Below are 23,964 nucleotides of genomic sequence, written 5' to 3' on the forward strand. Positions count from 1 at the left end.
TCTCAGCATCAATTAACGATCCACCTGCGGCTTCGCTTCCGACCGGGCGCCGCCCGCGTCCGCCTTTGCGGAACGTTCTCCGCCCCGTGTAGCGAGGGCACGCGTGTTTGTGTCGGTCCTGGGGCTCGAACTCTGGGACCGAGCGCCGCCGGCCTGGGGCTTTTTTGCTCGGGTTCCTGAGCCTCGCTGAGCGGAGCCTCGGGTACAAGCCGACCCAGCGAGAGTCTCTGACACCCGAAAGTGAAGACGCGGTAAACTTCCTTTCCAAAGCTGTCGGTGCACGCTCACTGAACTTCGGATTAGCTTCTTTCTGAAGTTCAGTTTCTTCTTCTTTTGCTAGGACGGCAGCCGCGCCCTCGATAATGATAGCACAAGTTTATTTGCAGCGTTTACGCCTCTGATCTGTCGACTTGAGATGTCTTTCTACTTCGGTGGTGGTTGTGTTTGTTTCCCTCAAGGATTAGTTGTGTTCATTTTTGTTGCTGTTAAGTTTATTCCACGGTATTTCATCTTTTTGATGCTATTTGTAAATAGCTTGCTTTTCTCAAATTTACCCTCGGATTGTTCCCATTCACAGTGTGTAGAAACAGAACCAGCGCACTGGTGAGCCTGTTTCCTAGTTCTTGGGTTTTGTTGGCGGCTCTTAGGACTGTCTGTATACAAGGTCACCCTGCTGGTGACGAGGGTCATCCTTTGTCCTCTACAACATGGCGGCTTCAAGCTCCGAGTCTTTGGACCGGGGCTGTGTGCAGGGCGGGTGTGCCGACCGGATTGGCTGCGTGTTTTCGTGAGCACAGGGAATCCTCAGACCCCGCTGAGCTAGGCTGCCTTTGGGCTGTCATCCGCTTTGTTTTGCACCTCGCATTAGCTGTGGAACCTGACTTTTATCTCTGGCCCTCTCCCTGCTCGGAGTTCTGCTGGCTCCATCTACCAGAGATGAGATCCCTGTTCTACACCCAAAACAAAGACACTGTGATCTTGCTCTGCAGACGGCGCCTCCATTCTTTTCCAAGTGTCTGATCGCCTTCCCCAGCAATCACTTTTACATCCGGCCTCACAACTTACCTCCCGATTCTCAGAAGTTCTCCTGGCGGCAGCTGGGATGTGGCAGAATGCTGATTTAGCTGCCGGGATGCGGGGAGCCGCGTCGCCATGGCAACCGGCCGCAGGCCGAGGGAAGCGGCCGCTGCAGGAGCCGCGCCGGCGCCACGCAGCAAATCAAAGGGAAGTGTCCCCGGAGACGGTTCCAATGATCACACATTTGTCCTTGCAGTCAAACCAAGGTGCTCGGGAAATGGCACCCTTGGCACTGGGCATCTTCGGGTCACAAACTCATGTGAACCATCCCGAGCCCCTCGGTGGATTCCACACAGCCCCCCCAGCCGTGTTGAAATGGATTCTTAGACTGACCTTTTCCTTGGAGTTATCACCAAGCCCTGAATAGTGATAACCAAAGTACTGTGTAGCTTATGGTATTTTATGGGTAGCAAAGCAATTTTGAAAAGCGTCACATTTGTAAGTCTGATAGGTAAGACACCTGAGATGGTTCTCTGATATCCTGAAGAGATTGCTTCTTTCTCTCCCCCTCTCCCTCCTCCCCCTCCTCCCCCTGTTCCTCCTCCTCCTTCCCCCTCCTCGTCCTCTTCCTCCTCTTCCCTTTTCTCCTCCTCCCCCTCCTCCTCTTTCTCCTCCTCCTCTTCCTCCTTCTTTTATTTTATATTTGTTTGCATTCCCTTTAATGTAAGTGAAGTTACTTCAGGAATCTTTAATACAAGTGAAGTACAAAAGAGGTATGTTTAGATGCAAATATATGCAAATCATGCCACTATGAGGCAGTCATGGTTCCTGGAGCAGCAACTGGTAGCGTCTATGTTTGCTCATGAAGAGACTGCTCAAGGTTACAAAGCAATCACTAAACACTAATTTGCTGGGGAAATAGTCGTAGAAACCCTTTCCTACTCTTAGATGTGTGGAAATCAAGGCTGTCAAATTCTAGAGATAGGCAGAAAGGTGATAAATGAAGACAAAGCTTTACTTGACTAAAATTCCAGCTGCCTTTGTTAAGAGAGCGGCTTTGACCTTCTTGCAGTTGGACCTAGCTGTGCCAGGCGCCTTTAGCATATCTGTTCAGGGTCTTTAGCATATCTGTTCTGCATTAATTCATGTTTCTGAATGGCATGTGCTGGGGGCCAGTCTGAATCACCTTTGTTTTATTAAAGGTGCATTTAAGGTCAACTACCACTAACTGCATTGTTAAATATTGATTTGGCCATTTGAATTAATGCAATTTTCAGTTCTTTCCTGACTTAATGTACACGGGCAGTCCTGTGACCCAGTCAGACAGAAGATCAATACATGACTACTCATTCATCCTGTAGCTGGGCTTGTTGGCTGTTCGTGTGCTTGGTTATTTTCCTGCCCAAGTCAAAGTGCTCAGGATAATGGACCGTTGGCTTCTCTACTTACCTCCTATGAAGCTTCTGAAAGCTTTCATCTGTGCAACGTCTCTGACCTACTTAGTATTTCTCAGACTGCTTGGTTTTCCTTGTTGAGGAAAAAAATGGCATGAAGTAAGCAACCTTCCCCCCCCAAAACACCAAAAAACCAAACCCCAAACAAAAAACCACCACCACCACCACTACCAAAACAGCCACAGTGCGCTACAACGCAAGCAAGGTCCATACTCATTTGATTGCTACGTTGCACAATTAAAGAAGGCCTTAGAATTGCTTGCCCCTGCTCTCCTATGACATTGACAATGAACCAGAGTGTCAAGGGCTTTCATTTTTAAATTTAAGTGAAAAGATTTAAAAATGAGCTTTAAGTACTTGTACAAGGAGGTTTCAATCCAACCTATCAATTTGTAAGTACAATGCCTCTTGTCTCCCATCTATACCAATGCCACACATGCCCTCGAGTTGAACTGCTAGCCCGAGACCCACATGCCAAGACTTCTAGAATGTACCAACTCCTAAGAAATACGTTTGCCTTTCTCCAAACCGAGGCAAATCAAAGCAGTGTTGTGACCAGATTCTTGAAAAATATCGCCGTATCCAGTCAGAGAAGCTTGATATCAATGTGAAATCGTTTATTTTGGCAGAAACCAAATGGCAATTTTATTCCCACCACACGACTGTGTGACCATCCTAGCTCAGCTAGCTAGACACGGGACAGTGCCAACTCACTTCACTTAACAAATGAACAGAGGGGGAAAAAAACAACTTTGAAATTGGGATCGCAGTGAATAGTTGGTGTTCATTCTTTTCCTGCTGTGTTTCCAGTTAAGACAGGTGCCATGATGCCATGTTTGCTGCCATATTGAAAAAACAAACAAACAGAAACAACCCTAACAATACAGAAAATATTTGAGGAAACAGAGCTAAGAGGTGGAAAGAGAGGTCAATCCCTGCTATCAGAGATGTGGGGCTCCAGCCAGGCCCGAAGCGGGTGTTGCCCCTGACAATGAAGGCTAGAGAAATCAATCAGGCCCCTTATTTGCTTATGTCCAGATTTTTTTAAAAAGTTCTATTATTTTTCATTTTTAAAATTATCTTTAAATAGCTGATCAGTGGGGCTTCATTTCAACATGTCAGTTTATGAGCTGGGTATTTGAAAAACACCAGGACTTTGATCGAATGGGTGCAGCATCAAGCTCCAACTTGTGAAAGGCCGGCTGGCCGGGCATGGTAATGACCCAGTTATCCTCAGCATGTCGCAGACTTGCAGGAGGGTCATGAGGTTGAGGCCAGCCTGGGTTTGAACCTTGCAAGATCCCATCTCAAAAAGAAGTGCAAATAAATACAAGATGGAGACAGAGGTAAGAGATAGATCAGACGATTTTCCTGAAGTGTGCATTTCGCTCTTCAAGTGGTAGTGAGGCTCATGTGGCCCTGCAGTGTAAACGTTGTACATTAACCTTTGATGTCCAAAGCCATCACATAATGGAAAGGTTTTCAGGTTTCAATGACAGCTTCCCGATGGTAGGGTATCTCCTTCATGTCTGAACCATAGTTATCCAATGTTTTAACTTTAGAGAAAGTTGTGCTGTTCCCAAATTGAAATTAATTCTGCCCTAAGAATGCACTGACAGAGTGGCTGGGAGATGAACCCAAACTCTCAATTTCCAGGCAGCACAGAGCCCCCAAGGCTCGGCCGAGTGACCTACACAGTCGGCCCATTTAATTTGGAGCCAACATTGACACTCACATCTCCAACCCAGGGAGTCTGTTCTGCTTAGAGTTTCCCAGTTTCTCTCCTGCCTCCATCTTGGCATCCCACTGGGAGACAGTTTATTATTAGGCTGCCCGGGGTTCATATTTCTAATGTTTAGATGATCTAGGACAGTAGAGCAATTCTCTGGTAGCTGACAAAAGTAATTTCATTGATGCTCACATTTTCTAAGTTCAGGTAAAGTTGTAGTAGCTTTCCAGTCTTGGTAGGGCTCATGGATGTAATTAGAAGATAGAAATTTAAACCAGGCAAGAAGAATTAAATTAACGGCAACAAACACAATCAACAGAAATCAGATCTTTTGTCTCAGCACCTGGTTACACAATCAAGTGCAAGGGTCAATGACGAAAGCCATGCAGCTTTAGTTAGCATCCTGACCTGTGTACCATGGAGTAAGGACAGATTTATTTCGTCCAGGTCTTTGTGTGATTTGTACGCACATTTCACAGGCCTCCTTGGAAACACTGTAGTTATAAATGGAAGTGTTTATTGACATAAGGGAGGTGTTATAATATTAAAAAGGTATTAGATATTGATGGTTTTTGTTTTTGTTTTTTAATGTATCAGAGGTGGTATACATAGAGCAAAAGTCTGTAAGAACCATAACATCAAACTTAGAAAATGTTTAGATGTGCAGTTCATAAAGCTGAAATGACTTTTTTTTTCTCCCCTTAAACAAAGGCAGATGCTTGTGTAGATAGATATCTCTTTTCTGTGTTCTAGGCATTGCTTTCATTTTTTAAAACCCTTTTAAGTACTACACGAAGCATGAGGCCCTGGAGTGAAAAGAGATTAAAACACACCTTGGGGAATCTTAATTTCCTCTAAATCACCTTTTTCTCCCTTTTGAAAAAAAAAAAAAAGAGTTGGCCTCCAATGAAATGGGAAACCTTATCTTCCTTATGAATAATCTTCTCTCTTCTTTCTACAGCCCCTGAGTCCCAGGGCTCCCTGACAGGTAGGTGGTGATTAAAAATTCGCCGAGTGCCCTCTCCTTTGTCATTCGGCAGACGGGTATCAAAGCTGTAGCATCTATGTTCTTTGAAGACTAAGCAGGTTGGACATGCAATTTAGATGGAAAACAATTACTCTGTGTTAGCTTGCTTTTGGCAAGAGTGTTTTAAGGCTCATCTCACTGATGGGAAACAAAAGCTGCACTTCATCCTCATGAATTTCAAATGAAGGAGGGAGGAGGGAGGGGAGGGAAGCTGGGGGTTTTCTGGCAGGGGCTTTTCTGTGTAACCTTTCCTGGCCTGGAGAATAATGCCTTTCTCTCCCAAGCACAAATGGGTTCACATGCTCACACGCTCACACCCGCTCACACCCGTTCAACTGGTGGGGAGCCTTTCAAACACCGGAAGAGGACTAAGCGGCTGAAGTGCATGCTGTGGCCTGTTTTTTTTTTTTTTTTTTGAGCTTCTGAAAGGAAGAGAATTAATAGCCACACTGTGTTGACATATTTTGCTATAAATATGTTTCGTTTCGAGCAAACAAGCATACAACAGGGAATCTTGTATGCTTTCAATTAGGTTAGACTGGAAGAGACACCACTCTATCTTCAGGCACACCATGGGAAGAGCTCACTTCAGAGAGAAACCCCAGTGTGCACTGCTTGTCATGGCAGAATGGGTTGCTTGTCTTGATGGCTGAAGGCAGAGCGCAGCGAGCAGAGGGGGAGAGCTGCAGTGGTGCTCCAGGAGGAAACTGTGTGGAGAGCCAATAGGAGTCACCCCAGCCCAGGGGCCTTGACTGTGCTTGGAGGAATTGATGGTGGGAGGGCCTGGCCAGCCGGCTTTAGGGTGTGGGTGAATTCACTGCAGCCACTGGGCTCCACCCGTGCAGCCACGAGGCCCGTCTTCCTAGGTCTCTGCTCTCTGCACATGGCTGCTCATCTTTTAACAAGGAGTCCTGCATTTTCGCTTTGACCCTGGACTCCTAATAGTTGGTGACCGGTTCTGAGCAAGAGAGATTTTTCTCATGAAGAATGACCAATGGATGGTACACGGCCGGGTATCTGAACTTTCCATGTATGTTCTGGCTACACCTGTCTTAGTGTAGGTTAAGAGCCACAGTCCAAGGTGCAAGATGCTGCAGAATGCAAAACTTTTCAAGTGCCAGCATGCCGCCATTGTGGGAAAGTGCACGGCAAGGCCCAGGCGGCAAGTTGAAGCCAAATCACAAATATGCCAACCACACAGTGCAGCCACCTTCAGGCTAGGTGGGCAGTGTGTGCGTGACCGGTGTTTATTTACTATTCACCATAGCAATGCTGTGGAGACAGCCCGATGCCCTTCAGTCCTCCAATAGATCAAGGAAATGTGGCGTTTACATACCATGGAATTTTACCTCGTCCATCAGGTAGAATGATGTTATGTCATTTGCGGGAAAGTGGAAAGATCTGGAAAAAATTAAGTAAGTTAGGCTCAGAGAGACCAAGGATGCATGTTTTATTTGTGAAAGTTAGATCTAAATTATAACTATATATGTAAATATATACAGGGGCACTTGTATATGTAAACAATTTATGAATGTATAGTATATACAAGGAAGGATTCCAATGGTGTAACCTCCTTGAATAACCACCTTACAGCTTAACAGAATGAACCCCACGAAGCGGGAACATGTGTTGGCTGCATGGGTGTGTGTGGGTGGGGGTAGACAAATGGAGAGAGAAAAAGTGGACAAACGCAGTCATACTAGCCAACGTACGAATGTGAAATTGGAACTAGGTAGCTGGAGGGAATGAACGGGATTGGGAGGGTGGGAGAGAGTGAGGAAAATCTGACGTTGACAAGAGGCATTACTCAAAAACTGACATGTAGAATTGTACAGCTTTTACAGCTACGTAAGGACAATAAAAATATATAAATAATAAAAAACGTGTGAAACTAAATGGATTTTGTATTTAGACTTGAGTTTCATCCCAAAGATACCTAAGTATGTATATACAAATATTCCAAAGTCTTTTTTTGTTTGTTTTTTTTAATTTAATTTTATTTGTGAACATACTGTACAGAGGAGTTACAATTACATGGGCAGGATAATGCGTACATTTCTTACCAAGCATTGCAGCCTCCTCCTTTTGTTTACCCTTCACATCCCTTCCCAGCCTCCTATTCCAAAGTCTTAAAGAAAAAAACACCTGTTAAAGCCAAAGCTTTTCTGATCCCAAACATTTCAGATGAAAGGAATGGCGAACCCATTTATTTCCCCATAGAAAACAAAACCTAGGTTTCAATTTAAGCTATGAACAGATAAAGAAAATTTGGTATACATTTGTTTTAAGTATAGCTGCAGTTCTACCTATGGCTTATGGTCAAATTTTAATTCCTAAGCTGGTTCATGTTGGAGGTTTGTTAAAATCTTACTGAATTCCTCAGATTTCAACATGCTCCATAGTGGGCAAGTGGCTGGAGCCTAGTGAAGTACCCATTGGGACATAATGGGTCCTGTCGTGGGGCCTGAACTCTGGGCCTGAGCGCTGTCCCTCAGCTCTTCAGCTCAAGGCTAGCGCTCTACTGCTTGAGCCATAGCGCCACTTCTGGGTTTTTTCTTTTTGCTTATGTGGTGCTGAGGAATCGAACCCAGGGCCTCATGCATGCAAGGCAAGCACTCTACCACTGAGCCACCTTCCCAGCCCATCTTATCTCTATTTCTTGGAGTTCATTTCGATAAACATAATTTTTTATGATACATGTATACCACTTGAGCCTTTGGAGGATCTTAGGATCCTCCCCTAAGATACCATCCTTTGGTCTCACGGTGTGAATGTCAGGAGTCCTGTATAACCCAACAATTCCACTCTTGGCCATTTATCCAATAGATCACAAATGAGGCCACACTAAAGCTACCAGCACAATCATGTTCATTGCAGCATTGTTTACCATAGCCAAGATATGGAATCAACCCAGATGCCCCTCAGTGGGTGAACAGCTCAAGGAAAGATGGTATCTATACACAATGGAATTCTATGCTTCCATGAGAAAGAATGATATTGTCCCATTCATAAGGAAACAGAAAGACTTGGAAAAAATATATTAAGAGAAGTAACCAGTTGCATGTTTTCCCTCATTTGTGGTAACTAGAATGTACCTGTAAATCTACAGGTAAACACACTGAATAATAAAATACAAAAAAAGTACACAAACATTATAAATTATACAGGACTCCAGACATGCGTATTATTTTGTATAGAGAACTTTGCTTTCCTCCGTTCCCCCCTCCCTTCCTTGCCCACAAGTTACATAGTTCATTTTCCATACAGTGTATGTATATTGAACACCATGATTGTATTTATTCACCCTTCTTCCCTCCCTTTCTGCCACCCACTTCTGCCCTCCTAAAAGAAAAAAAAACTTGAAGCAAAAACAAACACTAACAACACAACAACAACATCCAAAAACTGATGTTTCCATTTCTTGGAGTTAATTTCTGTAAATAATACTTTAAATGCTCAGAGCTAAGTTACACCTTTGCGTTTCTCCCTTAAAGGTCTGACTGTGTGTGAATGCCTAGGGTCCTGTATAGATGATCATATCCAGTTATGTTTAGATCTAGATTCCATATATGAGAGAAAACATGTGCTGGTTTTTTGCACTGAGATTGTCTTACATAACACAGCATGATTTGTTCTAGGTCAAGCCATTTCCATGAAAATGACATAATCTTTCTTTCCCTCCCTCTGTCCCTCCGTCCCTCCGTCCCTCCGTCCCTCCGTCCCTCCGTCCCTCCCTCCGTCCCTCCCTCCCTTCCTTCCTTCCTTCCTTCCTTCCTTGCTTCCTTGCTTCCTTCCTTCCTTCCTTCCTTCTTTCCTTCCTTCCTTCCTTCCTTCCTTCCTTCTTTCCTTCCAAAAATTACTTTGGCTATTTGAAGTCTTCTGTTCTTCCACATGAATTTTTATGTTGGTGAAGGAAGTCATTGGGATTTTGATGGGGATTTCATTAAATTTGTAGGTCACCTTTGGCAGTATGGCAAATTTCACAATCTTAGTTCTGCTTATCTGCAAACATGGGAGGTCTGATGTTGTCTTCAGTTCTTTTCTCAGAGTTTAATAGTTTTCACCATAGAGGTCCTTTGCTTTCTTGGTTAGATTTATTTCTAAACTTTTCTTTCTTTTAGGATATCGCAAATGGGATTGTTTTGTTGATTTTCCTCTCTGATTGTATATTGTTGGTATACAGAAAGCTTCCAATTTTTGTGGATTCATTTTATATCAGGCTACTTCACCAAAGCTATTGATCACCTCTAGAAGCTTGAGTGTGGAGTCTCTTGGTCCTTTAGATATAGGATCATGTCATCATGCACAGGGATAGTTTGACTTCTTCCTCTTTATATCTTCCTCTTGCCTTTTTGCCAGAATTATATTGAAAAGGAATGGAGAGTGTGGACATCCTTGCTTTGTTTCTGATTTTAGCTGAGATGGTTTTAGTTTTTCACCATTTAGTATGACGTTGGCTGTTAGTCTGTCACATGTAGTCTTTAGTCTGTTGCAGTGTGTGCCTTCTATTTGAACGAGGTCTCTTTTATGGCTCATATCACTGTTGAGGGATTAAAACTTTTGACTTCCATCCTATGAGTGGGGTCCTCTGATATCTTTGGTGGATCAAAGGTGTGTGTGCGTACGCATGTGTGCGTGTACATGCTACTGGGTCCTGAACTCCAGATCTTCAGATTTTGCCTGACTTTCTTGCTCTTGGTGCTCTGATTGAGCCCCACTTCCAGCATGGCTTTTTTTCAGTATAGTTTGGTTATCTATGTTGAAGATGGAGTCTCATGGAAGTTTCTGCTCAGTCTGTCCTTGAGCCATTATCCTGAGAAGCTAGGATTACAGGGATTAGCCTCTTGTTAAAAATGCTGATGTTTATAAATTCCTCATGAAACAATTAATTTCCTATAAAATAGACTGACAAGAGTGTGTCTTACAGAAGTTAGCCAAGTAATTTGTCCAGGTCTGTACGTTTTCCTCAAAAGATAGCCTGAATGAAGCATGAACTATATGACATAAAATCACCCAAGAAGAAAGATGGTTTTAAAAAATCATGAAATTGTTTATAATTTTGGAGTTAAAAATCCACAATATTCTAAAAAAAAACCCTTATAGTCATGTGTATTTTTTTAAAAAAAGTCAATCACTCAGTTTCCTGAGAGCAGATATTGAATAAAAGTATTGATTCAGATTGTGCATTAATTAATTAATTTTTATACCTTTGTTGGGGCTTGAACTCAAGGCTTGGGTGCGTGCTTTAGCATTTTTACTCAAAGTTAGTGTTCTACTACTTGAGCCACAGCTCCACTTCTGGATTTTCTTTAGTTAATTGGAAACAAGAGTCTCATAGACTTTCTTGCCTGGGTTGGTTTCAAACCTTAGCCCTCAAATCTCAACCACCTGAGTGGCTAGGATTACAGGTGTGAGCCATCTGTGCCTGGCTTTAAATTGTATACTTTGTGAGTTCCTTATGAGTGTATCGACACACCCACATCTCTCTAACCATGCACACACATTTCACATTGCCAGTTAGATTCACTAATTTCTGCTTTCTAAACTATAGTTTTATTAGTGAACAAATCATTGAAATGAAGCAAGTGATTGGTTTGGTGCCTATATTAACAGATGGGAACCTCTATGACTTGTAGAAAAGATATCCCCTCTCATTCCTAGAAATTCCTAGTTGAAATAAAAGAATTCAACTAAATGCAATGCTTACTAAGTTTAATATATTAGTTATGATACAAAAGGGAAGAAAATTCTTTGTTTTTATTCTTGGGGGTTGAATCCAGGACCTCAACATGCTAGGCTGGTGCTCTAGAATTAAGCCACCCTTCCAGCCCTGTTTTTCTCTGATTATTTTTAAGATGGGGTCTCACTTAGTGCCTGAGAATACACCCAAGCTTAGTCCACTTTAACGCTCCGAATGTCACCGTTGGGGTCATAGGCATGCGCAGCCACATCCAACTTCCCTTGGTGGATGGAAGTCTCATGGACATTTTTGCTTGGGCCAATCTAGAACTATAATCCTCTTGTTCTCAGTCTTTCAAGTAGATAGGACTACAGGCCTGAGCTACTGGTGCTAGGCGTAGCCACTGGTGATAGATGTGGGAGGCAGAAGACGTGGAAGAGACAGTGTTATAGGTGGTTGCTGTAGGTGTGCGACTTGATAGCATCTTTGGCAGGTGATCTGGAGCAGGTGTATACAACGCTTGGTTAAGACAAATCTGAAAACGTGTTAAGATGAACAATGCTATGCAGAGCATTCAGGGTAGCATGCCTAGTAACTCAGATGACAGTACTAACTACAGGTAGGCTGAACAGAACCCTGCTGACCCCCTGTCCTGTGACACAGACCGTATAAAGCCAGGGAACCCAAACATGTACACACTGCACTCTAACTTCTACCAAGTGGATTTTGATCATCTACAGTCCTATAAATGAATATCCTGCAGAATTAAGTTGTGTTCAAGTAAGCCCTTGGACTTTGTCTTCTTTAAAAAAATAACATTGCTAGTCTAGAACAGTGGCTCATACTTGTGACCCTAGCTACCTAGGTAGTTGAGACCCAGAGGATTGAAGTTTGAGGTAAAAAAAATTCATGAGCACTTAAGCAATTAAGAGCTGGGAGTGATGGTATTTGCCTGTCATCCCAACAACATGGAAAGCATAAAGAGGAGAATCCCAGTGTAAGCAGGTCTGGACAAAAATCTAGGCCCTACTAAAATTAACAAAAGTCATGGGGCTGAGGGAGTGGTTCAAGTGGTAGAGAACCTTCCTGACAAGTCTGGCACTGAGTTCAAAGTGCAGTATCACTCACACACACCAAGAGTATTTCTCATTTAGATTACTGTTGTGTATATGTAAGAGAGATTCCTTTTTTTGCTTGAAATCATACTTTATTTGATTTCAGTGTTTGAACAGAACTTGCAGTTGTTATTCTTACATGCTATGCTTTTTTTTTGGTGGGGGGAGGGAGATATAGAATTCAGACAATTCCTTTGTTATTAGATATTAAAATACAATGTGATCTTTTCCTATTTTAAAATGAGTCCAGAAAGCTGGGCACCAGTAGCTCCAGCCTGTAATACTAGCTACTCAGGAGCTCTGAGAATTGTGGTTTGAAGCCAGCCCACAAAGAAAAGTCTATGAAACTCTTGTCTTCAATTAACCAACACAAAGCTCAAAGCGGAGCTGTGGCTCAAGTGGCAGAGTGCCAGCCTCCTATTGAACAGCACTCAGGCCCTGAGTTCAAGCTCCAGTTCCAGCACTAGACAAAGCAATACTATCAGTTCAGAGAGCTCTATTTTAGGATATCTCAAATTTCTATCTTAGAATTTTGTATTTTCATAATTAGAGTTAGACTTTTTATATTCATCAGGCTGTCGGCTATAATTAAACAAGTACCTAGGGTTTTCCAGTTGAGTAGATATGACAATGAGTTAGTAATCAAACGTTGCTGTCAAATGAGACAAGGGTAGTCGTTGACATCTGAGTTTGCTCAGAAAATCATATGGTTCTCACTTGTGTCTACTTTTCTGTAAATCTGGAGCTTCGTAGAAGTTGAAAAACAATTCTTTTTGTCTTGACTTTATCCTGACGGGATTTTGCTTAGGAAAACTAATGTGCAGTTGTTGAGGGTGAATATAGAAAACATTGGAACGTTTGGCATTTGTTTGCTTTCTAGGACAGTAGGCAAATACTTCTGAAGAGAAAATTGATCCAGAATCGGATAATATTGAGCATATGCTACGAGGGTGATCTTAGGATCTGAATTCATCATGACCTAAAATCTTAGAACCTCTGAGAATAGTCAGTAAAAATTTGGAAGTGTTTGGTTCTGATACATAGCTTCTTTTTTCAATAAAAACTAGAATTAGGCTGGAGTTAGTATTAAGCTGCAGGGTAGTTAGGATGCAGCTGATAGCAGGGGAAATTCCACTTTTTGTCCTACTGACTATGTTACTAACATACACTCCCAACGTTTTAACATAGTACAATTACTTTGCTTTTGATAGATGGTATTTGTTTGTTTGAAAAGATTATTGCTAAAAGTACCATCTTCAGAAAAATGTACTCAAATTTGTATTTTAGATGCATTTCACAGCTGCACTTTTATAAATAGTTGGAAAATAGCTGGATGCTGATTTATTCTTGACAGCTAATGTTAGTGTATTCAGAATTTCTGCAAGGATACTTTGACTTGCTCCCTGGAGTCTTCACAGCTCACGAAAACTCCAAACAGCATTAAGGACAAAGAAAAAGAAGAAAAGAAAAGCCCTTTAATACAATATGTTCAAACCTCAGTGGATTAGCTTGTGCCAGATTTCCTAAACTAGCTTTGGTTTGGAACAGTTATTTTCCCCAATTATTGTCTGAACAATTATAGCAGTTGCTTGAATGTGTTCAGTGAATATTAAAAAGCTTACAAGTGCCTTGTGGATGTGAAAATGCCGTAGGGTCACAGGGCCTTATCTGTGGATGATTTTGGCTGGCAAAAAGTCCACACATGCTCTGCAGGGACAGAGGTAGAAGTTCCTTTGTTTGTTTCGGTTTCCTTATCTGTACAATATAGATGTTCAGAGCAACAACTTCATGGGGCATTAGGAAGGTTAAATAAGGTAATAGGCAAAGAATTTAGCCAAGCATGGTGGCTTAAGCCTTTAGTCCTACCCATGTGGGTGCAGACATCAGAGGATCTTAGTTTGAGGCCAGCGTAAGCAGAAAAGTTCATGAGACTCCATGTCAATCAATGGCTAGGAAACACAAGCAAGAGGATCACAGACAGGATAGTCTGGCATAAAGGGAGATCCTACCTCCAAAACAAAAAGACAGGCAAAAAGGGTCCAGAGTCGTGCATCAAGTGTCAGGCCTTGATTTCAAACTGCAGTACTATTAAATAAAAAGAAGGAAAAAAAAGATTTTAGAAATATTGAGCCTATCAGGAATCTATGATCAGTTCACATTAATTAGTATCTGTATGTGTATATGCAAAGTATATGCAAATAATAGATAGTATGCATAGTACCTAAATTGTATTCAATATACTTCCTTTTTCTTTTGATGGTGTTGGGCTTTGAACTTGGGGACTTATGCTTGCTAGGCTACTGGTTGAGATATACCTTCAGCCATTTTGCTTTAATTTTTGAATAAAATCTCACTTTTCTGTTGTATGTTAGCCTGGACCACAATGCTCCTATTTACACTTTCCCAAAAGCTGAGATGACAGGTATGTCATCGGACTCAACATTTTGTTGATTGAGGTAAAGCCTTGTGAACTTTCCACTTAGGCTGCCTTGATCTGCAATCCTCCTACCTCCTGCCTCCTATGATATCTAGTTTTACTGTTCATTCTCATATTTTACACCTGTTCCTATGACTGAGTGTGTGAAAGTGGCTGTATTCTGGATATATGAAATATTGAATACTTCAAAGATATAGACGAAATACATGCAGCTGGTTATTCTGGAAAAAAATGCCCACTGAATTTTCCCCAGTTTTATCCTTAAACATTTCCAAGATCTAGAGAAAATTTGGAAGACTCTGCAGAGATCCTAAGTGGATGGAATGACCAGATCAGATTGTGGATATCAGCGTGAGAAAGGATGCAACAAAATGGATCAACACACCCATTCTCTTTGTTCTTTCTTCTTCTAAGAAAAGTGTTTTTGCCCCTATACTGTCCTCTGGAGACTTCAATAAATAACTCTTTTCTGCTATGCCTGCATGTTCCTGTTTGTCAGCGTTTGTCTCAGAACTGGGTACAGTGTGGGAGGCTCTGTGGAGCTGTGAGCCTGACCTCTTTGTTTACAGTGATTGATGAAAGTTATTCTGGGCTCTCTGCTCTCCCCTCTCCCCCTGCCAATGTTAAGACTGGGTCTTGTTTGAGCATGTGTGTTTTGCATTCCAGAGTTCCTTTGTAAAATGCTCATACCTAAGTGCTTAATATGGAGTAGTATCTGCGTTTCCTGCTTTACATTTTTCATTCTGAAGATCCAATTACCTCAAGTCCTTTTCTTGAATATTTACCGTGGGCCTGCTGACCTGATAAGTATCTTCTCTTGGATTTCCACCATTAAATCGACTTGAAGTTGCATCCCCCCCACACACGTGGGCTGAAGAGCAGGTGTGAAGGACAGAATCCGTGGCCCCCAGCAGGAGGAAGTGGCTCTATCATTTGCGAGCTCAGCCTCAAGTGTATCCTGGAGATTCTGCCCTCGATTCCGGTGGCATTTGCCAGGTTTGTTGCTGAAAATCCAATTGTGCCATCATCAGCAACAGTGCACAGCTGCTGGGATCTTTGGAAATGCTGGGACTGGCGCAGCCGACGGGAGAGACGGCAGGTGCTCCGTCTACAAGTTCTGTGACCCTGCGTCTTAGCTCTGCCAGCCCATTACTTTGTCCCTGTCCGGGACTGTCCAGGACAGTCATGTTCTTTTTGAGGTACTACCATCCAGTCACTGACCAAGTTCTAATCTCTTATTCTTCAGAATGTAGTCACGGGATGTTTCACTTTTCTTGATGGCTCTTGAAAGGATAACTCTTTGAACTCCAGTTTGAGCACATGTAAATCTGGTATAATAGATTCTATTAGAATATTAAATACAGATAAGAAATTTTTTTGGGTCTGATCTGGGCAGACACCTTTACAAGTGTTTTGTGCATCTACAATTTTTCAAATACACAATCTGATTAATACTGGTCCTGCAAGATATTTGCTTGTTTTTCTTTTTCTCTCGCTTTCTTCCTTCCTTCCATCCTCTCTCTCTTTCTTTCTCTCTCTCTCTTTCTTTCTTTCTTTCTTCTTTCTTTCTTTCTTTCTTTCTTTCTTTCTTTCTTTCTTTCTTTCTTCTCTTTCTTTCTTTTTCTGTCTCTCTCTTTCTTTCTCTCATGGGACGAACTTGGGGCCTGGGAGCTGTCTCTGAGCTCTTTTGCTCAAGGTTAGTGCTCTACCACTTTGAGTCACAGCTACACTTCTGTGTAATTTTTAGGGGTTAATTGGAGATTAGAGTTTCTTGGGGACTTTTGTGTTTGGAATGGCTTCCAACTGCCATCCTTAGATCTCAGCCTTCTGAGTAGCTAGGATTGCAGGTGTGAGCCACACTCCTGGTGATATTTGCTTTTATCCCCCTGACATCAAAAGTAAGCTGAAGCTCAGAGGGCAGACGTTTCTTCCGGTGGCCTACTTCTAGGAGAGTAGAGCTTCTGTGATCCTTTCTTTTCTTTCTAGAGAAGCTCAGCCACAAAGTTGTTCAGTGCTTTCTTTGAGGGCCTGGTACATTTTATTTTCTGGAGGAGCTATCTGTTGGAGCTGCTACAAGAGGTGCTGGTACACTGAGAGGCAGTGTGAGATCTGCCCTCAGTGTGCAGTCCCCAGCCAGGAGGTGAGGCAGATTTAGATTCTTGCTTTCTCCGGAGGCTGCTTAGGAGAGGGGCTGACTCCCTCTTTCTCTGCTTGCCTTCTTCATTCTCCTTCCTTCTCTCTGTCATTTTCTCTTCTCTCCCTTCCCCTACTATCTGTATCTAACCTTTTTCATCATTTCCCCCCCCCCCCAGTCTCTATTTTCAGTAAACAATAAAACCCCTATTCTATGTTCGTTCTCTACAAATCCACCTGTTCTGGGTTGCTCATATAGATGGGATTTTGCAGTATGTCTCCTCTTGTGTCCGGCTAATTTCAACAGTGATTACAAGGATCATCTCTGGATAATACTGGGCCATATATCAAACTTTCATACCTTTTTAGGATTGGAATATCTTCTATTGCATATATACACAAATGCATTTTGTATATATTTGCATATATATATACACACAGTGTATATATATTTATATATTTATGTAATATATCATGAGTGTATGTGTTTATCCATTCATGTGTTTCTGAGTCTTAGGCCCGTTTTTGAGGAGAGGTCTGTGGACAGTTTCCCAGTGCCTGGGAATGTCATGCCACATGCACACGCCCGAGCATTTGTTGTGGGAATATCGTCATTTCTGAGGTTTACTTTCAGATTGAATATGCAAAGTTTGTCCTTTGAAATTAACAAGAGCCAAGTAGTTGTTGCAATCCAAGATGTCTGCTTTGTTTTGACAAGAGAAGAAACACCTCCATCTGTAGGCAGTTGTAGACTTGACTGTTCTGAGAGAAACTTAGCTCAGGCCCACACATGCACACACATAGCATCCTTCATCCCCCAAATACCACCCCATACACACACACACACACACACACACACACACACACACACACACACACATCCCTCTGCTTCTTCTAGATCCTTTCCACCCTGCAAGTATGGGAAATAGGAATGTGAATTGGCTGTTATTCAGAATAATTGGGCAAGCCTTTGAGAAGAGATGGAATGTGAACTAGATAATCGAATATGGGTATGATTAGTATAGGTTTAACTGTGGGTAAGGCCAGGTTGGGGAGAGACTATAAGGGAGAAGAAACTACGTAGCTAGAGTTTCAAAGTCAGAATTGATACAGTGGAGAGTGGGTGTGGTGTGGAAGTCTTCTGGGAAGAGGCTGTTCTGGGGAAGAGCTGTGGGAAGGTGTGGTAGAGATGGGGAACATGGTAGGAGACTTAATACTAGGCTGAGGAGGTTGATTGTTACCCTGGAAGCTGTACCAAGAAATGACAAATCTAATCTGAAACCATTTCTGTAAGTCACCAGCCTTCATACATTGAGAGGCTCTCACGTGTTGGGTTTGATGTGGGCCTGGGCTCCGGGAAAGATGGAAGTGTCCCCAACATGAAAGCCAGGGGGCACTAAATCTGTGTTGCTCTGACAAGCACTTACAATAACACCTTCATGAAGAAGGGCTCATTGCCGCCCACAGCATCAGAGGTGTTAGCCGGTGACGATGGACTCTTGTTTTAGGTCTGTGGTAAAGCAGAGCATCGTGGAGGAAGGGTGGGGGGTAAGAGATGTTTCAGTGTGGACAAGAGGCAGAGAGAGTGTCAGGAAGTGGCTAGGGCCAAGACATTTCCTCGAAAGACACATGCCCACTGACTTTCTTCCTCCCACTAGGCCCCACCTGATAGTTCCCACCACTTCCCAATAATACCATCGGTTCCGAGTCTGTTAACGTATTAGTCCATTGCTTAGCTTAAAGCCCTCATGACCAATCATGAGTCCCACCTCTGAACATTGTACTGGAGAGAAAGCCTTCAAGACACGAGTTTTGGTGGAGCATTCCATGTGAAAACCATAGCACATAGCCATAAAAGAAGACAGAAATGAAGAAAGAAGAGAGATGATGTCAAGAGAGTAATCTCAAAAGCTAGCTAGGAGGGCTTCCTCTTGCATGAACGCCCCAAAGAGAGGAAGGATGAGATGGATATTTCCTATTCGTTTTGACGCATGTAAATAGTAGGATAGTTTGGTGGACAAGGCACCTTAGACTCAGCAGTGAGAGCAAAATCCAATATGCAATGTGTTGATGAGTTTCTGTGGGATGTCTGTGCTCTCTAAATGAATGGTCATGAAGAAGAGATTAAGGGTAGTAGCAGCTGGAAGGGATATTTTTAGGAAAACAGGTTCTTACCTGTGTCACTGTTAATAGTAGAACAAAGAGAAGCCAAAGTAAGTTTTTCATATTAGTGGTAAAGACTTAGAGGAATGCAGCAGTTGGATTAATCAGCTGGGAAGCATTGTCCATGGAACAGGTGGCTGGATAAATGGTGGTTCTGAAAGATGGGTCTGACAGCGGAATGCTAAGCAGGCTGAGCTTTGGAGCTGACAGGGGCAGTGGTAATGATATGTAGGGAATGATAGCCGAACAGACATGAGTACTGAGGTGGAGATATCTTCATCTATGAAGTTTCGGGAAAAGAAAGGACAGGGTTTGGCATTAATTCCATCAAAGAAGCCCTCAAGTTTGGCTGGTGTTATGCTTTGAAGTGTTCCCCTAAAAGATTTGCCTTGAAGGCTTAGTACCACATGGGGGGCTATTGCGTGGTGACTGGATCATGAGGGAACAGATTTAATCAACGGGTTAATCTATGGATGAGAGCATACTCAAGAGGTCCTTAGGGGTGAAGCCTGTTCAGAGAAAGGAAGGAAGTAGAAGTGTTAACTTTGAAAGGCGTTCTTTGTCCCCACCCTCTCTTTCTGTGTTTTCCTCTTTCTTTTCCTGTTCTTCTCTCCTATTTCCTTCCCCCCCTCTCCTTTTCTCTGCCACTCTCTCTCTCTCTCCCTCCTTCCTTCCTAGCTGTCAGGAGGTAAACAGCTTTATCAGCTGTACCCTTCAGCTTTCCACTTCAGGCCTCAGACCCACAGAAATGGATCTTCAATCTTTAAATTGGGTGTGTGTGTGTGTGTGTGTGTGTGTGTGTGTGTGTGTTCTTTCAAAGTGATGAAAATGTCACACACCTTGGAGTCAGGTGCACTTAATGTACAAAGCCGTTCATCTCTGCTCTCCTGCCTGAAACTCAGGTCCCTGGCAACACTTCTTGTCTAGGGCCTTTGATAGTGACCCTGAAGAAAAACCACAGTCTTGTTTTCCTTTGAGCTCTGTTCCTGTCGCATGGGGATCAGTACCACACCATCTTCCAAAACTTAATTCATCTGATTACTGCGCATGTCCTCTTCCTTCTCATCAGCGAGCATCCATTAGAAATCAGTTGAGTCATTAGAGTAAGAGAGAGAGAGACTCGGAGCCCACGTCTGTGGGGGCTGAGTCTGACCTGTCAGGATGAAAGCTGTGAGCCACTCCACGGTGCACCTGTTCACATCATCATTTTGTTGTCAAAGCTGCCTTCCCCCCTTCCTTCCCTTTGTTCTCGCTTCAAACTTATTTTTGGAGCATTTTTGTGACCTTGAACATGAAATGAAAGGGTGATGCCACTTCTCAGGGGAAATGTGTTTCAGATGCGCTGCTTCATGAAAGCGAGTCATCAGTGAGAGGTCCCTCGGGGCTTAACCTTCATCAGCTTTTCAAAGAGAAAAGCTGTTTCCTTCCGCTCACATAGAAAGCTCTCCCCGGGTTCCGAGCCTCGTTTGCTTCCCACCGCTTTCCTGCACGACGGTAGATATATTTTTTTTTTAATCTTTTGAGTCTTGTGGTGTGAATGTACCATCGCAGTTCAATACTGTGGTGGTTTTTTCTCTCTGTTTCCCTTTTCTCTCTGTTCTTTTCTGACACCTGCAAAGTCTCCACCATTGTCAGGAATATATTGGAAAATGTTGAAAAATTATCTATCTGAACTATCTATCTGAACACTAGCTCAACTGTTTCTTGTAACTTGGATACATGTCTGGAGAATCTTGGTTCCTAAAGCATAAATAAGTATAATATAAATGAACAGTAGATGTAGTTTTATGGAAATAATCTTTTTTCCCTTTTTATGACTTTCTGCCAAGAAGAAAAAAAGGGGGTTCACCCTATAAATGTACAGAATCATGACCCGTCTAGTAAAATTTATTTGACTACAGGGAGGCATAGGGGAAAATAATCATTTAGCTATGTTTTCTGATGACAAAATTATGCCTATCTCTACTTACCCTGGCAGCTCCCAACCATCTATGAATGAGAAATGATGCCATAATTTGATTCGCACTCTGCAGATGGATTGAAGCTCGTTCTCTATTGATAAGGGGAAGTTAGGAGAGTAAGACTTTTCCTGGGGCCAGATAAAGAGAGTGGTCGTGGGAAGTTGGTGACCCAGGAAAAGGAGGAAGGAGGTTGAACGGCTGGAGCCTGGCGTGGGAATCAGAGGCTGAGTGAGCTTGGATCCACTCAGGGGTGGAGTGGGGTCTAAGAAGGCCAGGTTTAGCCTCAGCTCAGTCTTGGAGTGTGTGGGAACCTGCTCTACTTTCCAGGCCAACTGGAAACTCCAGTACTCACTGGAGTCCTTTAGAGACCTGACTTGGGCTTCTGAATTCAAGTTGTCGGTGACTTGGACCCTCGGTACAAATGCTTTCCCCAGAGTGCTAGCCCCCGCTGAGCCCTGCGTCTCCTGCCCAGTGGGAGCTCGAGGCCTGAGGCTGGAGAGCTGCTGGTTCCTTGTGTCTGTTGAGTGATCGAGGCCTGAGGCTGGAGAGCTGCTGGCTCCTTGTGTCTGTGGAGTGATCGAGGCCTGAGGCTGGAGAGCTGCTGGCTCCTTGTGTCTGTTGAGTGATCGAGGCCTGAGGCTGGAGAGCTGCTGGCTCCTTGTGTCTGTGGAGTGATCGAGGCCTGAGGCTGGAGAGCTGCTGGCTCCTTGTGTCTGTGGAGTGATCGAGGCCTGAGGCTGGAGAGCTGCTGGCTCCTTGTGTGTGTGGAGTGATCGAGGCCTGAGGCTGGAGAGCTGCTGGCTCCTTGTGTGTGTGGAGTGATCGAGGCCTGAGGCTGGAGAGCTGCTGGCTCCTTGTGTCTGTGGAGTGATCGAGGCCTGAGGCTGGAGAGCTGCTGGTTCCTTGTGTCTGTGGAGTGATCGAGGCCTGAGGCTGGAGAGCTGCTGGCTCCTTGTGTCTGTGGAGTGATCGCCACTGCGGTGTTCTGGAAGCAAAGCGTGTGCACCTTCCCCACACTTCCCTCTCTCTTTGATTCTGGATAAAAATCGAACCTGGCTGGGGGTAAAGGTGAAAGCTCTTTCCTGGTAACATTACTGTTCCTTTACTGCTTCTGTCTTGGCGTGTTCTTTATTCATTCGTTTTTAAAAATAGCACATGCCAGGCGCTGGTGGCTCAAGCCTGTCATCCTAGCTACTCAGGAGGCTGAGATCTGAGGATCGTGGTTCAAAGCCAGCCCAGGCAGGAGAGATCGTGAGACTCCTATCTCCAATAAACCACCAGAAAACCGGAAGTGGCGCTGTAGCTCAAGTGGTAGAGCGCTAGCCTTGAGCTGAAGAGCTGAGGGACAGCGCCCAGGCCCAGAGTTCAAGCCCCATGACCGACCAAAAAAAAGAAAAGAAAAAGTAAAAATCTCACATGCAGGAGCGAAACCTCGTGGATTAAACCTTTTGAACCAGGGAGGAGGAGGGAAGAGGAGGAGGAGCAGGGAGAAGGAGGGAGAAGGAAGGAAGGAAGGAAGACTGTGAGAAGCTCCCACACCTTCATGAGCATGTCACGTGACAGCTCCCTCGAACAACCATTTGAACTTGAATAAAATCCACCTAACTTGAAGACTACCTTTATATGGAATTATCAGACACACATCTTTATTTGAGGTATTATAATTTTGTATTTCATATTTAATTCCATCTATCTTCATATGGGAAAAATGAGTCCTACTCAATGAGGTTCTTTTGTTTTGTATTTTCAAGTATAGATAGGCTAATATGTAAAAGTCATAACTTTCAAAAAATCTTTCATGTTATCAGTGTGCTGGTGGCTCACCTATAATCCTAGCTAGTCTAGAAGCTGGGGTCTGAGGATTGCAGTTTAAAGCCAGCTCCTGGGAAAGTCCAGGAGACTCTTACCTCTAACCAGCACAAAGTGGAAAGTGGAACTATGACTTCAGTGGTAGAGCACCAACTTTGGATGAAAAGGTTAAGGGAGAGGGGCCCAGTCCTGAGTTCAAGGCCCAGCATCAGCACAAAAATAGGAAGTATATTTGATTTTATAAATTTACGGTTTTCCATATTAAGACATAGAAAGTTGGGCTGGGAAGGTAGCTCAGTGGTAGAGCGCTTGCCTTGCGTGCCTGAGGCCCTGGGTTCGATTCCTCAGCACCACATAAGCAAAAAGAAAAAAGCCAGAAGTGGCGCTGTGGCTCAAGTGGTAGAGTGCTAGCCTTGAGCTGAAGAGCTGAGGGACAGCGCCCAGGCCCAGAGTTCAGGCCCCACAACCGGACCCCCCCCCCCAAAAAATAGAAAGTTGCTTTTCTGGAAATTATGTGAAATTATTTTCTTCCTATTAGCATCTGTAACTGTATGAGATATGTGTGGTTAAAGAACTATCGCAAAGTTTAAAAGCAATCCTTTTAGAGATGATAAAGTTCAATAATTTCAAGAGATAGAAAAGAAATTTGAGTTAGTTTTTCATATTGACTCTGAATGAAAAGTGAATTCACTTTTGAGTATTTTTTTCAGTTGGGGAGGCTTAGAAAAAACTGGGAATATGTATTCCTAGAGTTCATTTTTCAGAAAATCCTTCTCCTCTTCTAAATTCTGAGACAGCAATTGTTTTTCTCACTTGCTCTGCCCCACCAGCTAGTCCTAGCCTAAGAATAACCATGACAAAAATAACAAAGTATAAGAGCACTAGCAAATGTGTTAATTTGTTTTATGTAGTCAGCACGGGGGTAATGGAGTAGCTCTGACTGACAGTTATTGCATGATCTCAGTAAAATTCATTATCTGTGTGATGTTTTCTATATTGCAAGTAGATTTACTATGAGCTGGTTCTGGATAGGAAGACTAGTGGGGGAAATGTAGCAGTAATTTAAAAAGGAAAATGGCCTGGGATGATAGCCCAGCTGGAAGTGAGGATGGTTCTGTGCCGAAGTTCAGTGTTGTTAAAAGGCTCTAACAGCCATACGGTCAAGTTAATAGCTGGTAGGTTTAATCACTGGCCTGAACATTTCTCCTGCTGCCACGATTTAAAAGTGGAAGGATGAGGTAAGAACTCTAATTCCTCCACAGAAGCTGGAATTCTACAACTCCTCTCTACCCAGGCAGTTCAAGACATAGTGGTAGTGCTTTGAAATGGCACGGAGTCTTGTAGAGACCATTGGCTGGTGGCAGATTGCAAGGTGAGCGATGTTCGCTTTCGGCAGCCTCAGTTCTGAAAGAGCAAGGGTATTTGGAATGCTGCTCAAG

This window comes from Dipodomys ordii, unplaced genomic scaffold (genome assembly GCF_000151885.1).
Source record: "Dipodomys ordii isolate 6190 unplaced genomic scaffold, Dord_2.0 Scaffold27, whole genome shotgun sequence".
Taxonomy (NCBI): domain Eukaryota; kingdom Metazoa; phylum Chordata; class Mammalia; order Rodentia; family Heteromyidae; genus Dipodomys; species Dipodomys ordii.